The sequence below is a fragment of the Monodon monoceros genome, unplaced genomic scaffold (genome assembly GCF_005190385.1).
Source record: "Monodon monoceros isolate NGI ecotype Baffin Bay Population unplaced genomic scaffold, NGI_Narwhal_1 Super_Scaffold_21, whole genome shotgun sequence".
NCBI lineage: Eukaryota > Metazoa > Chordata > Mammalia > Artiodactyla > Monodontidae > Monodon > Monodon monoceros.
Window position 1 is genome coordinate 107,417,268 of NW_021703778.1, and position 16,955 is coordinate 107,434,222.

General features: G+C 38.9%; 1 protein-coding gene and 1 pseudogene across 4 annotated transcripts in view; one reads left to right on the forward strand and one right to left on the reverse strand.

Annotated features, from left to right (window-relative positions):
• AP4S1 (adaptor related protein complex 4 subunit sigma 1) overlaps positions 1–16,955 on the forward strand; it is a 59,694-nt gene that overhangs the window by 2,921 nt on the left and 39,818 nt on the right. The window contains exons 2-3 of one of the 4 annotated variants that reach the window (XM_029239667.1): positions 674–730; positions 5,405–5,590. The exons of the other annotated variants lie outside the window; for them this stretch is intronic. The gene's annotated coding sequence lies outside the window, so the exon portion shown is untranslated. The remainder of the gene's footprint in view (positions 1–673; positions 731–5,404; positions 5,591–16,955) is intronic. 4 annotated transcript variants of the gene reach the window in all.
• On the reverse strand, positions 3,711–3,926 carry LOC114905140 (annotated as a pseudogene).

Here is a 16,955-nt window from a genome sequence, read left to right on the forward strand (position 1 = left end):
ATGTCAAGTTCAAGTAAAGACTGGATTTATAATCCTTTTTCCTCCCCACTCACCTTCAAAAAAAACCAAACTCTGCTCTTCTATTACCTATCATATTAAGTGGCACCACATTCAAACCTGAGGCCTGGCAGTCATTCTAGGACCTTTCCTTCACTTGGTCCCCTCATCCAATCCCTTTCTCAGTAATATATTTTATATTTATTCCATATCTTCATACATGTCTTAATTTAAACCTTCCCACCTTTACTGTTCCCCCGCCTTCCACTACCACTGATGCCTGAGTGATCTTCAAAAGTCAGATCTGATCCTATCATTCCCTGCTTAAAATATATTAATGATCACCAGACTTACAATAAAGCCCAAATTTTGGCATAGTATATAAAAGTCCTTATTGCCTAATTTACCATCACACCATCATGGTATCCCATTCTCTCCAGCTAATCTGCAGCACCATTTTGGGTTCCTCCAATGTGTAATGCTGTTTCATTCCACAAGAATTTAATACATGCTGTATCCAACTGGCTTTGCTTCCCTTCTTCCTTCAAAACCCATCTCAAGTATTTCTTCCTCCAAGAAGCTTTCCAGATCCGTGAATTATTTAGTATAGTATCCTAATAGTATCCCATGCTTAACTCCTAATACTTATTACATTGTATTTAAATTGTCTATATAGGTACTCCTCGGTGACACTCATACTAAACACTATGAAAGCAAGACAGTCACATAACAGGTACTGCAAATATTTGCTTCACTTATTTACATTTTTTTTTTTTTAATTTCTGGATTGGCTACTATTTTTCAGATGCTCTGTTAGTCGCTAGTGAACCACTGTGAATCAAACAGATATAATCTCTGCCTTCACAGACTTTCCAGTCTAGTTTTAGGCAAATTACTTAGCACCAAGCACCCTTACTTCCTCAAAGTCTTATCCAGATCTGTCTCTTACACTCCCTGTTTGAAGAATTCCAGTTGAACATGTCTGGATTCACTTTGTCCATGGTTTTATAAATGTCAACAGTGCAATCCTAAACCATATTCTTCCCAGATCATAGTCATTTATCTGCAGGATTGTAGCCTCCTAGAGGGGCAGGACCTATGCCCCTCTTGTTGAAAACTGTACCCCCAGTGCCTGGGACAGTGAAATCCCCAATAAATGTTTGATGAATAACTTAAATTCATACTAGACTAATATGGATATTTTTCCTTCACCTCAGTCTTTTTTTTTACCAGTTTTTGCTACCATTGTACCAATTATCTCTTGAGGTTCAATGACCAGAACTGTCATGAGCACTAATAGTAAAAGACACCAAAATTTTCTCCTCTATTGGGAGATTATTTTTTACAGTATTGATGTTGTGCTTTGTGTACATGACTCCAAGGACAGTCTGCAGTGAGCTCCTAGAATCTTGTTCTCTGTAGGTAATGAGCTTTCCCAGGCTCACATACAACTCACCTAACTGGAATTCCCTTCCTAAACTGTGACTGAGTCATTTCCTCTTTTCAGCATCAACCTTTGAAACTTCTTGTTTGTTCTGTCCTTTCATCAATCTTGTTCATTTCTCCTCCACTCCCATTGATTCTCTCAGTTTCAATGCCTGCCTATTTATATCTTTAATCAGTTTAGAATTTTAAGGGTTTTTTTTTCCCCATTAGCTAATCTTAGACACCTGTGTTTTTATTCTACCTGACCAAAAAGAGACTTGTCACATTTCATGTGCATATATTATATCAACAAAAGTATGTTAAGGAATTCTAGTTTTTTAAATACATCAGAGTGGTTAACACTCAGATGCCTTCTTCCCAGTTATTGCAATACCTGATGTACAAAGTGTTTTGACCCTGACTTTGAGAACTATGTGAATTCCTTACCAGACATCATATTATTTCATTGGTACATACTTCTCTAGGCATCTTTAACAGATTTTTTCTTTAACATACCACTATACCATTATCACACCTATAAAATTAATGGTAATTCCATTGTACAGTCATCCTACTAACAAAGAGCTCAGACTGGTTCATAATCACTGATCTAGTCATCTTTTTCCATCATCTGAAAAGACTGACAAGTATTCTTATCTCTATGAAGAGAGAAAGCTGAGATAAGAGTTCTGGGTAACTTCCGCAGCCCTTAGTAGAATAGGAAGTATTCCTACTCTTACATCAGTGAGTATACATGTTTATTTGGAAACAAGAAATAAAGTCTCCCTTTACAATTCTGCCTCCTTCTGTCCTGTCAATGGATTTAATATTACTACCTCTGGCTCCCAAATCATTTGCACTTTTGAAATCATGTTTTAGGTAGTTTCAGGGTGATTCAGTCACTTGGGGAAACTACATAGGGTTTACATTTATAAATATAGAAAACAAATGAATATTAGAGCCCAGAGAAATATCTTTGAGAAGAGTTGGCATGTGTTCAAAAACCAAACGAGCAAAGTGTATAATGGAGATGGAACAGAAAAGGAGGCAGCTTTGACCTGCACTGTGGTTTAACCAGCATAATAAGATCAGGTATCTACTTTTCATTAAAGCAGTTGCTTGTGGCTAAGAAAAGTATAGAAATATATGCAGGATACCTGAACTATTCAAATAGTATATTGTGTGGAAAAGAAAAGGAATAGGACCTTCACAGATTACAGAAAAATAGGCACCAAGACCTTCAGGAAACTGTGCATGCTATATAAAATTCTAGTCCAAGTTCATTCCTGAATTGTCTCCTGGGTAATATGATTCAGAAAGCAATAGGCTGTGATAATACTGTATAATAGCTAACTCATAGAGATGTCAAAATTGAAAGGGAAAGAAGAAAAAAGGATTGCCTGGAGCCAAGTCCCTCCTGAACATTGGGTAAAAGTGAACAACCAGCTCTATAAACATGAGAACCAAATGACTGGAAAATGTGACTGAATGGGAAATTGCCAAAAGTTTCCTAGGTAATAATTTAACAATCTTGGAAATGTGGTTTGTCTCCTGTTGGGGCAGCAGGGGAATGTTCAGAAGAATGGTACCAGACATGGACATCTTGCCTGGGAAATCTCTGCTAAAGACAGTGTTTCCTTTGGAAAATGTTTTAAATTTGGCAAAAATTCACAAAACCTTATTTTTTTATGATAACATTTTTAAAGATGGTAACCTTTAGTTTTGTCTATTAATAGACCAACCTAAAGTACCTGACAATTACCCTACAAAAAAAGATTAAAGAATTATTTAGAGCATTTAAAAATAACTCCTATTGCTCCTTTTGTATTATAGCTTTCAATATAGTAATCGGATGTTGTAAATCATGTTGTGCTTAAGACTTTTTATTTTTGGCCGCACAGCATGTGGTATCTCAGTTCCCCGACCAGGGATTGAACCCATGCCCCCTGCAGTAGAAGCTCCAAGTCTTAACCAGTGGACCACCAGGGAAGTCCCTAGACATTTTTATTTAACTTTTTATTTTGGATTTCAGTCATTCAAAAGTAGGAAAAAAAAGTCTAATGAATTGCCATTTTCAACAGTTATCAAGATTTTGCCATTCTTATTTCATCTATTCCCCATTTTTTCTGTGTGAGGAATTTTTTTTTACTATTAAAAAAGTTTAACAAGAAAGTTTAATATGAAAATGTACACTGCTCAATTTTTTATATGATAGTAAAACAGGCCCTTTGGAGATGGGACATGAGGAAGCAATTGATATCTTTGATGAACACAACCTTTGTTTATACTCATTCCAAGGCTTCTAACATGATGATACTATTTTCCCTTATACTGCCATTCCAGTATTGTTCTGTCACCCACCAATTGCTGTCTCTGCACATTCATCTATTGAAAGATTCATAAAGGAATCAAATCCCCAAAGATTCCTTGGACATGTCCACCACCATTTGATTTCAGTGATAACTTCCTGTCCATACATGTTTCAACTCAGGAGGGTGAGCCTTGCTTATGGCGTCTACTCAACAAGCTCAAAGATACCTTGAAATGGAATTCGTGGCCTTCCTCACACTTCCATGGCCGGCCCTCAGAATAATTTAAAGTAAATCCCAGACATCATATTATTTCATTGGTATATACTTCTCTAGGTATCTAACAGATTAGGACCTTTTTATTTTCAACATACCACAATACCATTATCACACCAATAAAATTAGTGGTAATTCCATTATACAGTATAATCCCTAGTCCATCGTCAATTTCCCCCAATTATCTAAAAAAATTTTTTTTTAAGAGTTGGTGATTTCAAATCAGGATCCAAACAAAATCTATATATTTCCTTTATTTGCTGTATCTTTAGGTCTTTTTTTATTTGTCTCCCCCCTCACCCCCACATCGTCATGCCATTTATTTGTTGAAGAGGTGAGGTTATTTATCCTGCAGAATTTCCCACATTTGGCTGGTTGCATTTTTATTGTATTATTTAGCATATTCCTTTCTCCTCCGTATTGTCTGTAAATTAGGAGTTAGATCTAGAGGCTAGGTTTGATTCAGGTTTTAATTTTTTTTGGTAAAAATATTTCTACATTGGGGATGCAATGTACTTTCTATTGCATCACACCAGGCAGCACATATGTCTAGTTGTCTCAGTTTTAGTACTGTAATGTACTAAACTTGATCAGCCTGATCTAGCTATTGTCAGCCTTAGCTAGCTAGCTAGCTGTCTTTTAACACACATATCATGCTCTATCCTCAACAGTTTCTGCTCAGCGCGGAGTCTGTCTTTGTATTAAAGAGCTTCCACTGGATGTTGCCTAGCCTTCGGGGTCCTGATTGGGACCTTTCCTTGCACTCATTGGCAAAAGAGATCCTGCCAGATCTCCTCCCAGTTCTCAGTGTGGTACTTAGATTCTCTCCTGAGGTTCCCATGTCAAGGGGCGGGGGAGGGGGGGGCGGTGCCCTTCCTTTGGATGATGACTTGGTGATTTCTGGGTTCCTTGGCTCTTTTGACCCTTACCCGACCACATTTTCAAATCTCCACTTCTGCTGGCACAGGTGTGGTTCCCCCTTTCTAGTTGCTAAGGGTAGTTAGTGTTCTGGAGTTCCAGGGGATGTTTTTCCCTTGGTTTTTGGTAAAGATGTTACTGTATAGTTTTTTCTTTTTTTCCATCCTCGTGGCTCTCACTGTTTTTTGTAAGGGAATCCCGGGAACTTCCAAAACTGCTCTGCTACTAACACCACTCCCTTGCTTCTCTGCACTCTTGGCGTTTTAAGGTTTAAATTGCCTGCTAGTTAACCTAAATTTATTTATTAGAGCCCTGCTATTGAAATAACTTATTTGATCACTGCTAAAATAATTGTGACATTTTTGCTATTCAGAGATGTGAGATATAAGTGAGTGTAAATTTAAATATGAATAATATCCTCTGGGAACAGTTGGGCAGGCTCTTGTCTGACAACTTTACTCTCCTATTTACATTTTCAGCCAGGAGCTGTAACATGTTGCTGTACTTTACTGTGAAATTCAGTAAAGCAAAAAGTGCTCCTGGGCAAAGGGGAGCCAAGCAGTCCACCTGAAAGGCTCTGTGTTTACCCTGACACCTGATCGGAACAAGAATGCTACTAAATTCAGATACGTGTCTGAAAACTTGCCTTGGACAGCGTTTGCTGGGTATGTTTTATCTGTTGGAAGTAGAAAGGGAGATTAGCTGAACTCACTAAGAGAGCGAGTCAGACATAAGAATTTTGGAAGTTTAGGTCTGATTACAAATGTTAAACACACTGTAATAAATGCAGTAGTATGAGCTTTTCTGTCCTAAAGTTTCACATTATCTGATTAAGCCACTTCTTGGGCTTTAGGCTCCCTGTTGAGATCAACTGAAAGCAAATAGTCTGTTAGAATTGCACCTTTTGTGATACACTCTGGAGTCAAGATTAAACCTGCCAAAATATGCACATATAGCCATTAGCCAGTGAAAGCTTTTGAATAGAGGGTACAAACTGGGTAGACCTAGATTTACGCTAGTGAATGGAGAGTGAAATTGTACGTCCATGGTCACATTACAGCCGTCACTGAATTACTGGAGTCTTGAGGTAAACTTGGAGGTAAAGAGCAGTGGGTGAGAGCACGGACACTGGAGCCTGGCTAACATGATTGAGTCCTTCCTCTGCCTTTTTACTTGGTGACCTTTGGCAAGTGACTAAGTTTTCATATCTGTGAAGTGGAGATAAAAACAGTCTCTAACTCATAAAGCCATTATGGGGATTGAAAGAGTGTAGGTAAAGCGTTCAAACAGCAGCGCCTGGCTGTTTGGTAAGCACTGTGTGTTTTCTATTGTTATTATCTCTCTTCAAGAGTTGTTTTGTTGGGTTATTAGGACATCTTATCACAAAGGCTGAATAATGCCTCTCAGGTTACAGCAGCGGATTCTTTCATGACCACCATCAAATATCAGGAGCGTTAATTACTCATTTGAATTAGAGTCAGTTGTGGCCATGTAACTAACAAAAAAGATAGATCCTGTTGGTTGAGTAAACTGCTCCTCAAATTAAGGTTTAATACAGTAATTTTTGTGTTTCACTGTTTCTTTTAAAGCAATGATCTGCAAAATGGAGCCATAATTTTCTAAGTGATCTCTTCAGGACTGAAAAATGTTAATGTAGCTTTTAATACTGCTTCATTTTAACTCAAGACACACTTCATTTAATTAGGAAGATCTTAAATAATAATTTCAATATATAACTGTAGTTTTACAGTTTTCTTTTTTTTTAACATCTTTATTGGAGTATAATTATAATTGCTTTACAGTCTTGTGTTTCTGCTGTATAACAAAGTGAATCAGCTATATGCATAAAGCATATCCCCATATCCCCTCCATCTTGCATCTCCCTCCCACCTTCCTTATCCCACCCCTCTACGTGGTTGCAAAGCATCAAGCTGATTTCCATGCGCTATGCAGCTGCTTCCCACTAGCTATCTGTTTTACATTTGGTAGTGTATATATGTCAGTGCTACTCTCTCACTTCGTCCTAGCTTCCCCTTCCCCCTCCCCGTCTCCTCAAGTCCATTCTCTACGTCTACGTTTTTATTCCTGTCCTGCCCCTAGGTTCATCAGAACCATTTTTTTTTTTTTAGATTCCATATATATGTGTTAGCATATTGTATTTGTTTTTCTCTTTCTGACTTACTTCACTCTGTATGACAGACTCTAGGTCCATCCACCTCACTACAAATAACTGTTTTGTTTCTTTTTATGGCTGAGTAATATTCCATTGTATATATGTGCTACATATTCTTTATCCATTCATCTGTCAGTGGACACTTAGGTTGCTTCCATGTCCTGGCTATTGTAAATAGTGCTGCAATGAACATTGTGGTACATGACTCTTTTTGAATTATGGTTTTCTCAGGGTATATGCCCAGTAGTGGGATTGCTGGGTCATCTGGTAGTTCTATTTTTAGTTTTCTAAGGAACCTCCACACTGTTCTCCATAGTGGCTGTATCAATTTACATTCCCACCAACAGGGCAAGAAGGTTCCCTTTTCTCCACACCCTCTCCAGCATTTATCGTTTGTAGATTTTTTGATGATGACCATTCTGACTGGTGTGAGGTGATACCTCATTGTAGTTTTGATATGCATTTCTCTAATAATTAGTGACGTTGAGCATCCTTTCATGTGTTTGCTGGCAATCTGTATATGTTCTTTGGAGAAATGTCTATTTAGGTCTTTTGCCCATTTTTGGATTGTGTTGTTTGTTTTTTTGATATTGAGCTGCATGAGCTGCTTGTATATTTTGGAGATTAATCCTTTGTCAGTTGCTTCCTTTGCAAATATTTTCTCCCATTCTGAGGGTTGTCTTTTCATCTTGTTTATGGTTTCCTATGCTGTGCAAAAGCTTTTAAGTTTCATTAGGTCCCATTTGTTTAGTTTTGTTTTTATTTCCATTTCTCTAGGAGGTGGGTCAAAAAGGATCTTGCTGTGATTTATGTCATAGAGTATTCTGCCTATGGTTTTCTCTAAGAGTTTTATGGTGTCTGGCCTTACATTTAGGTCTTCAATCCATTTTGAGTTTACTTCTGTGTATGGTGTTAGGGAATGTTCTAATTTCATACTTTTACATGTAGCTGTCCAGTTTTCCCAGCACCACTTATTGAAGAGGCTGTCTTTTCTCCATTGTATACGCTTGCCTCCTCTATCAAAGATAAGGTGACCATATGTGTGTGGGTTTATCTCTGGGCCTTCTATCCTGTTCCATTGATCTATATTTCTGATTTTTTGCCAGTACCATACTGTCTTGATTACTGTAGCTTTGTAGTATAGTCTGAAGTCTGGGAGCCTGATTCCTCCAGCTCTGTTTTTCTTTCTCAAGATTGCTTTGGTTATTTGGGGTCTTTTGTGTTTCCATACAAATTGTGAAATTTTTTGTTCTAGTTCTGTGAAAAATGCCATTGGCGTTTGATAGGGATTGCACAGAATCTGTAGATTGCTTTGGGTAGTATAGTCATTTTCACAATGTTTGTTCTTCCAATCCAAGAGCATGGTATATCACTCCATCTGTTTGTATCATCTTTAATTTCTTTCATCAGTGTCTTACAGTTTTCTGCATACAGGTCTTTGTCTCCTTAGGTAGGTTTATTCCTAGGTATTTTACTGTTTTTGTTTCAGTGGTAAATGGCAGTGTTTCCTTAATTTCTTTTTCAGATTTTTCATCATTAGTGTATAGGAATGCAAGAGATTTCTGTGTGTTAATTTTGTATCCTCCTACTCTACCAAATTCATTAATTAGCTCTAGGAGTTTTCTGGTAGCATCTTTAGGATTCTCTATGTATAGTATCATGTCATCTGCAAACAGTGACAGTTTTATTTCTTCTTTTCCGATTTGTATTCCTTTTATTTCTTTTTCTTCTCTGATTGCTGTGGCTAAAACTTCCAAATCTATGTTGAATAATAGTGGTGAGAGTGGGCAACCTTGTCTTGTTCCTGATCTTAGTGGAAATGGTTTCAGTTTTTCACCATTGAGAATGATGTTGGCTGTGGGTTTGTCATATATGGCCTTTATTATGTTGAGGCAGGTTCCCTCTATGCCTACTTTCTGGAGAGTTTTTATCATAAATGGATGTTGATTTTGTCAAAAGCTTTTTCTGCATCTATTGAGACTATCATATGGTTTTTATCCTTCAATTTGTTAATATGCTGTATCACATTGATTGATTTGCATATACTGAAGAATCCTTGCATTCCTGGGGTAAACCCCACTTGATCATGGTGTATGATCCTTTTTATGTGCTGTTGGATTCTGTTTGCTAGTATTTTGTTGAGGTTTTTTGCATCTATGTTCATCAGAGATATTGGCCTGCAGTTTTCTTTTTTGTGACATCTTTGCCTGGTCTTGGTATCAGAGTGATTGTGGCTTCATAGAATGAGTTTGGGAGTGTTCCTCCCTCTGCTATATTTTGGAAGACTTTGAAAAGGATAGGTGTTAGCTCTTCTGTAAATGTGTGATAGAATTCTCCTGTGAAACCTCCTGGCCCTGGGCTTTTGTTTGTTGGAAGTTTTTTTTTTTTTTTTTTGTGGTACGCGGGCCTCTCACTCTTGTGGCCTCTCCCGTTGCAGAGCACAGGCTCCGGATGCGCAGGCTCAGCAGCCATGGCTAATGGGCCCAGCAGCTCCGTGGCATGTGGGATCTTCCCAGACTGGGGCACGAACCTGTGTCCCCTGCATCGGCAGGTGGACTCTCAACCACTGTGCCACCAGGGAAGCCCCTGTTGGAAGATTTTTAATCACAGTTTCAATTTCAGTGCTTGTGATTGGTCTTGTTTATATTTTGTTTCTTCCTGGTTCCGTCTTGGAAGGTTGTGCTTTTCTCAGAATTTGTTCATTTCTTCTGGGTTGTCCATTTTATTGGCATAGAGTTGCTTGTAGTAATCTCTCATGATCCTTTGTATTTCTGCAGTGTCAGTTGTTACTTCTCCTTTTTCATTTATAGTTCTATTGACTTGAGTCTTCTCCCTTTTTTTCTTGATGAGTTTGGCTGATGGTTTATCAATTTTGTTTATCTTCTCAAAGAACCAGCTTTTAGTTTTATAGATCTTTGCTGTTGTTTCCTTCATTTCTTTTTCATTGATTTCTGATCTGATTTTTATTATTTCTTTTCTCCTGCTAACTTTGGGGTTTTTTTGTTCTCCTTTCTCTAATTGCTTTAGGTGTAAGTTTAGGTTGTTTATTTGAGGTTTTTCTTGTTTCTTGAGGTAGAATTGTATTGCTATAAACTTCCCTCTTAGAACTGCTTTTGCTGCATCCCATTGGTTTTGGGTTGTCATCTTTTCATTGTCATTTGTTTCTAGGTATTTTTTGATTTCCTCTTTGATCTCTTCAGTGATCTCTTGGTTATTAAGTAGCATATTGCTTAGCCTTTATGTGTTTGTATTTTTTAGTTCTTTTCCTGTAATTGATATCTAGTCCCATAGCGTTATGGTTAGAAGAGATACTTGATACGATTTCAATTTTCTTAAATTTACCAAGGCTTGATTTGTGACCTAAGATATGGTCTCTCCTGAAGAATGTTCCATGAGCACGTGAGAAGAAAGTGTATTCTGTTTTTGGATGGAATGTCCTGTAAATATCAATTAAGTCCATCTTGTTTAATGTGTCATTTAAAGTTTTTGTTTCCTTATTTATTTTCATTTTGGATGATCTGTCCACTGGTGAAAGTGGGGTGTTAAAGTCCCTAGTATTATTGTATTACTGTCAGTTTCCCCTTTTATGGCTCTTAGCATTTGCCTTATATACTGAGGTGCTCCTATGTTGGGTGCATAAATATTTATGATTGTTATATCTTCTTCTTGAATTTCTCCCTTGATCCTTATGTAGTGTCCTTCTTTTTCTCTTGTAACAAATAGTCTTTATTTTAAAGTCTATTTTGTCTGATATGAGAATTGCTACTCCAGCTTTCTTTTGATTTCCATCTGCATGGAATATCTTTTTCCATCCCCTCATTTTCAGTCTGTATGTGTCCCTAGGTCTGAAGTGGGTCTCTTGTAGACAGCATATATACGGGTCTTGTTTTTGTATCTATTCAGCCAGTCTGTGTCTTTTAGTTGGAGCATTTAATCCATTTACATTTAAGGTAATTATCAATATGTATGTTCCTATTACCATTTTCTTAATTTTGGGGGGTTTGTTTTTGTAGGTCTTTTCCTTCTCTTGTGTTTCCTGCCTAGAGAAGTTCCTTTAGCATTTGTTGTAAAGCTGGTTTGGTGGTGCTGAATTCTTTTAACTTTTGCTTATCTGTAAAGGTTTTAATTTCTCCATCGAATCTAAATGAGATCCTTGCTGGGTAGAGTAATCTTGGTTGTAGGCTTTTCCCTTTCATCACTTTAAATATGTCCTGCCAGTCCCTTCTGTCTTGCAGAATTTCTGCTGAAAGATCAGCTGTTAACCTTATGGAGACTCCCTTGTATGTTATTTGTTGCTTTTCCCTTGTGGCTTTTAATATTTTTTCTTTGTATTTAATTTTTGATAGTTTGATTAATATGTGTCTTGGTGTGTTTCTCCTTGGGTTTATCCTGTATGGGACTCTCTGTTCTTCCTGGACTTGATTGACTATTTCCTTTCCCATGTTAGGGAAGTTTTCAAGTATAATCTCTTCAAATATTTTCTCAGACCCTTTCTTTTTCTCTTTTTCTTCTGGGACCTCTATAATTGGAATGTTGGTGCATTTACTGTTGCCCCAGAGGTCTCTGAGACTGTCCTCAATTCTTCTCATTCTTTTTTCTTCCTTCTGCTCCCTGGCAGTTATTGCCACCATTTTATCTTCCAGCTCACTTATCCATTCTTCTGCCTCAGTTACTCTGTTATTGATTCCTTCTAGGGTCTTTTCAGTTTCAATAATTGTGTTGTTCATCACTGTTTGTTTGCTCTGTAGTTCTTCTAGATCCTTGTTACACGTTTCTTGTATTTTCTCCATTCTGTGTCCAAGATTTTGGATCTTTAGTATCAGTACTCTGAGTTATTTTTCAGGTAGGTTGCCTATCTCGTCTTCATTTATTTGGTCTTGTAGGTTTTTACCTTGCTCCTTTATCTGTAACATTTTTTTTTGTCGTTTCTTTTTATGGGTGGTGCTGTTTTCCTGTCTCACTGGTTGTTTGGCCTGAGATGAGGACCTATGGGAGTCATCACTCCGATTGATATTCCCTGGGGTTTGAGGTTCTCTATTAGTCCAGCAGTTTGGACTTGGAGTTCCTACCACAGGAGCTTGGGCCCGACCTCCAGCCTGGGAACCACGATCCCGCAAGCCTTGTGGCACAGCAAAAAAAAAAAAAAAAAGGAAGGAAGAAAGAAAGAAAGGAGCAGTACAATATCAAAGAATTTAAACAAAATAAAATTAGAAAGATAAAAAATATTAGGAAAAATAAAATATTGTTGAAACAACTGCAACAAGGTAAAATACAACCACAACAGAAAAAGAAAAAAATTAAAGGAGGGTTGGGAACAAGCCAAAAGGAGAGAAGAATAACAAAGTATAAAGAATAAAATAAAACTAGAAAAATAAAAGATTTATTATGAAAAATAAAAATATAAAAGAATGAACAACAATGAATCAACAAGATAAAACAGAACCACAATCTAAAAGAGGAAAAAGAAAAGAAAAAATAAAAAAAGCCTTGGCTATGGGGACGGAGTTTAGGCAGGGGGTGGAACTTAGGCAGGGGTGGGGTTTAGGGTGGGGTGGGACCTAGGCAGGCGGGGGTGGTGACGTTTGAGCGTGGGGTGTGGCCTAGGCAGGTTATGTTCAAGCGTGGGGCAGGGCCTCTGCTTAGGACCTGCACAGAAAGGGAGAGGCAGATGTCAAAACAAGGGCCTCTGGAGTGTGGAGTTCTGGAGTTTGGAGGCAGTGCCCTGGGTGGAGGTGTAGGGGCGGGGCTTGGGCTCTGCACGGCAGGAGGGAGGCTCCAAGGGCACAGGATTAGGCCCGGGAGCCCAACAGGGTTCCTGGAGCCTAAGTGGACAGGGAAAGCGTTGGCAGTGTTCTCTTCCGTTCCTTTTCACCCTTCCCACACTGTCTGCCCCAGGGTCACCCTGGTTGCTGCTGGACCTGTAACCATAGATGGGTTCCACTGTGTGTAGGAACTCCTCCCCTCCCGCAGCTCCCCCTCAGGGGGGCCAGTCCCATAGGTCTGGACTTTACTTGTTCTCCTCCTTCCCACCCTCCCACTCCCTCAGGACCTGCGCAGCTGGAGGGTGCCTAGGTGGGCAGAGGATCAGGCCTGGGATACCAGCAGGTTCCTGGGGGCCCAAGTGGGCAGGGAAACCTGGCCACTCTCCCTTTTGATACTCTGCCCTCCCAGTGGTTCCCCAATTTCCCCTTGGGATGTGGGATCCCTTCCCCTCCCCCAGCTGCCCTTCAGGGGTGCCAGTCCCATCCCGACAACACTTCTCCTCCCCCTCACTCCCCCCACAGCCCTCATCCTACCTGGTTGCTGGGGGTTCCTCCCATCCTCTTAGGTGTCTGTGGTCCCTCACCGGTGCCTGGTAGATGCCCTAGTTGTGAGGAGATGCAAATTCCGCGTCCTCCTAGTACACCATCTTGATTCCACCCCCCTGTAGTAGTATTTTCTTACACATTTTTTTGGAAAAATTCCACATGTTTACTAATTTTTTCCCCCAGGTAATGTGAACACTAAAGTAAAAGACCGTATAATGTTGAAACAAGTTAATTGTCGGTAAACTATGGAGTGATGGTTTTATAGAAACATTTTCCATAATTTGGGTATTGCATTTTAATTTATAGTCAACTTTTTTATAGACTTTATACTTCTATAGACTTTTTTTGGCCACGTGGCATGTGGGATCTTAGTTCCCCAACCAGGGATCAAACCCGTGTCGCCTGCAGTGGAAGCGCAGAGTCTTAACCACTGGACCACTAGGGAAGTCTATAGACTTTTGTATAAAGTGAGATACTCTGAATCCCAGTTGGGGTTTGTTTGTTTGTTTCTTCTTTGTTTGACATAAAACTATAGGAGCCATTAGCAAATCAAATTTTAATTCTCAATTCCTTTAGTTTGATTTGAATTTAAAAATCTGTAACATTGTATTTGACCCTGTAAGAGTGCTTACAGGATTATCACTTGAGTCCTAGTGCAAAGCTATTTATTAGAAGATCACTACTCTTTGGAAGAGGGAAAAAATATGAGAATAATCTATCTCCGTAGTCTTTCACAGTTTTCACTGGAAATCAGATGTCCAACAAGAATTGACAAAACCTAATTTAAGAAATACAGAGTTGAGACTTCCCTGGTGTTCCAGTGGGTAAGACTATGCACTCCCAGTGCAGAGGGCCTGGATTCAATCCCTGGTTGGGGAGCTAGGTCCCGCATGCATGCCACAACTAAGAGTTCGCATGCCACAACTAAGAAGCCCACGTGCCACAACTAAAAGATCCTTTGTGCCACTGTAACTAAGACTCAGCACAGCCAAAATAAATAAATAAATAAATAAAATATTAAAGAAAAAAAGAAATACAGGTTTAAATTTATCAAAATCCAAAACATTTTGTTTGAAGTATTTTCAATCTGAGAGGCAACTTGATACTCCATTTTATAGGAAAGGGAAGTAATACATAGTAATCCTACTTCTCTGCTGGAGTTCTTTCTTATTGACACATTGTAACATCACAATAGCAAGTCCTGGGAGGAGCCCATCCATAAGACCCCTAGACCTCTTGGTCCCTGCTTCCTCTTCTCTAAAATTAAGATATTAGATGTCTTTGTTAATCCAAAATTTTGATGAAGAGTTTTAGTCGCTAAGCACAAATATTTAATTTGTATGGCTAAGTAACCAAACAATTTGGAATAAGGTTTACCACCAGAAGTGTTTCTTCACTAATGGCCCATGCCCATGTTTTGTCAAAGTAAACATTTAGTTCCCCTTTTTAATGTTATTTTAAATTTCAAAATAAGTTACCCTTGACATTAAAACCAAAAAGAATACAATTTTAGAAGAAAAATTTTTATTTTTATTTTTGAAGATACCTGTCATTATCTCCGTTGTGTGTAGTAAAGGGAAGTTTGAGTCCGGTTACTTACCTGAAAGCAGCTTTTCTATTCTAAGAGTGGAAGGTAAGATAACAACAATAAGAACAGACTCTATGAACTCCAGCCTTTAAGGTTTTGTAGCTTTAAACTGCACAGCTCCAACCACCACCAGATCTGATAGTGAGCACCTCTTTGGCAAATGACTAATGGACAGTCTATTCTCAATCCGTCCATCCCCCACTCCACACACACATAAATGACTAACGAATAAAAATAAAACAAGTACTTTTGGACAGACAATGTAATGGTCTATTTATAGTATATAAACTCCTCATCCTGAGTTTTTGAAATATGGTTTTTCTCCCCTGCTTCAATCATACTGCTGTAAAGACCTTAAGAATTCCTCAGTTCACCCCCCCGACCCAGCGCCCTATTGAAGATAGAAAGTCTGATACTTGAACATCTCCAAAAATACAACATCCATCCGTTTTGGTAAAACTTCCAGCTTGTCTCTGCTATTATTATGTATGTGTTTGTGTTTTTGTTTTTTTAAAGCACATTCTCTGCATTCAAAGACCTTATTCATTTTTTTATTATTATTAATTTATTTATTTATTTTTGCTGTGTTGGGTCTTCGATTCTGTGCGAGGGCTTTCTCTAGTTGTGGCAAGTGGGGGCTACTCTTCATCGTGGTGCGTGGGCCTCTCTCTATCGCGGCCTCTCTTGTTGGGGAGCACAGGCTCCAGACACGCAGGCTCAGTACTCGTGGCTCACGGGCCTAGTTGCTCTGCGGCATGTGGGATCCTCCCAGACAGGGCTCGAACCCGTGTCCCCTGCATTAGCAGGCAGATTCTCAACCACTGCGCCACCAGGGAAGCCCTATGTATGTGTTTTAAAGGGGTGTGAAATGGTATCTTGTGGTTTTAATTCGCATTTTCCTACGGATTAATGATGTTGGTGTACAAATAACCATTCTTATTTGGATATATATATATATATTTTTTTTCTTTTTTAAAGGCTTAATTTTTATTTTTTTGGCTGCATTGGGTCTTTGTTGCTGCGTGCAGGCTTTCTCTAGTTGTGGCGAGCTGGGCCTACTTTTCGTTGCAGTGTGCAGGCTTCTCATTGTGGTGGCTTCTCTTGTTGCAGAGCATGGGCTCTAGCCACATGAGCTTCAGTAGTTGTGGCTTGTGGGCTCTACAGCGCAGGCTCAGTAGTTGTGGCACACGGGCTTAGTTGCTCTGCAGCATGTGGGATCTTCCCAGTCCAGGGATCGAACCCGTGTTCCCTGCATTGGCAGGCAGATACTTATCCACTGCACCACCAGGGAACTCCCTTGGATTTATATTGTATATCTTAAACCAGAATTTGATGAGACTTTTCTTTCTATTTTTTTGGCTGCACTTCATGGCACTCGGGATCTTAGTTCCCCAACCAGGGATCGAACCTCTTCCCCCTGCAGTGGAAGTGCAGAGTCTAAACCATTGGGCCACCAGGGAAGTCCTGATGAGACTTTTTGATCAATTTACCAAAATGACTTTAGATCAAGATCTGAGGATCACATGAAGCATTAGAAAATTTTCAGATATACTGCTAGAAAAATGGTAGACCAGACTATTAAGGTTTATTCTCAAAGCACTTTCATAATTTTTCTGCAAAACTGTTAGCTTCAGGATTCCTGCAAATCCTAATTTGTTTGGAATTTAACATTTTTAAATGTTTTAATTATTTTAAAACTATTTAAGTAAAATAGCACACATTCAAAACTAAGCAAATGTGGTTGAAATATTTCTTGAGTGACCCAGGGATTTAACAGAAAGTAAAAGTCTCAGCTGAGGCTACTAAAAAAATGTATTCTGAATCATAAAGGAGAGATTTAGAGAGAGGGGGAGAGATAGGGAGCAGGGAGGAAAATGGATGGAAAGAAAAGCACGTGGTAATGGGTTTCTTGAAGTCAAATTTCAGTAGTCTTAGAACTGCAGTAGAAAGAATCCATTGGG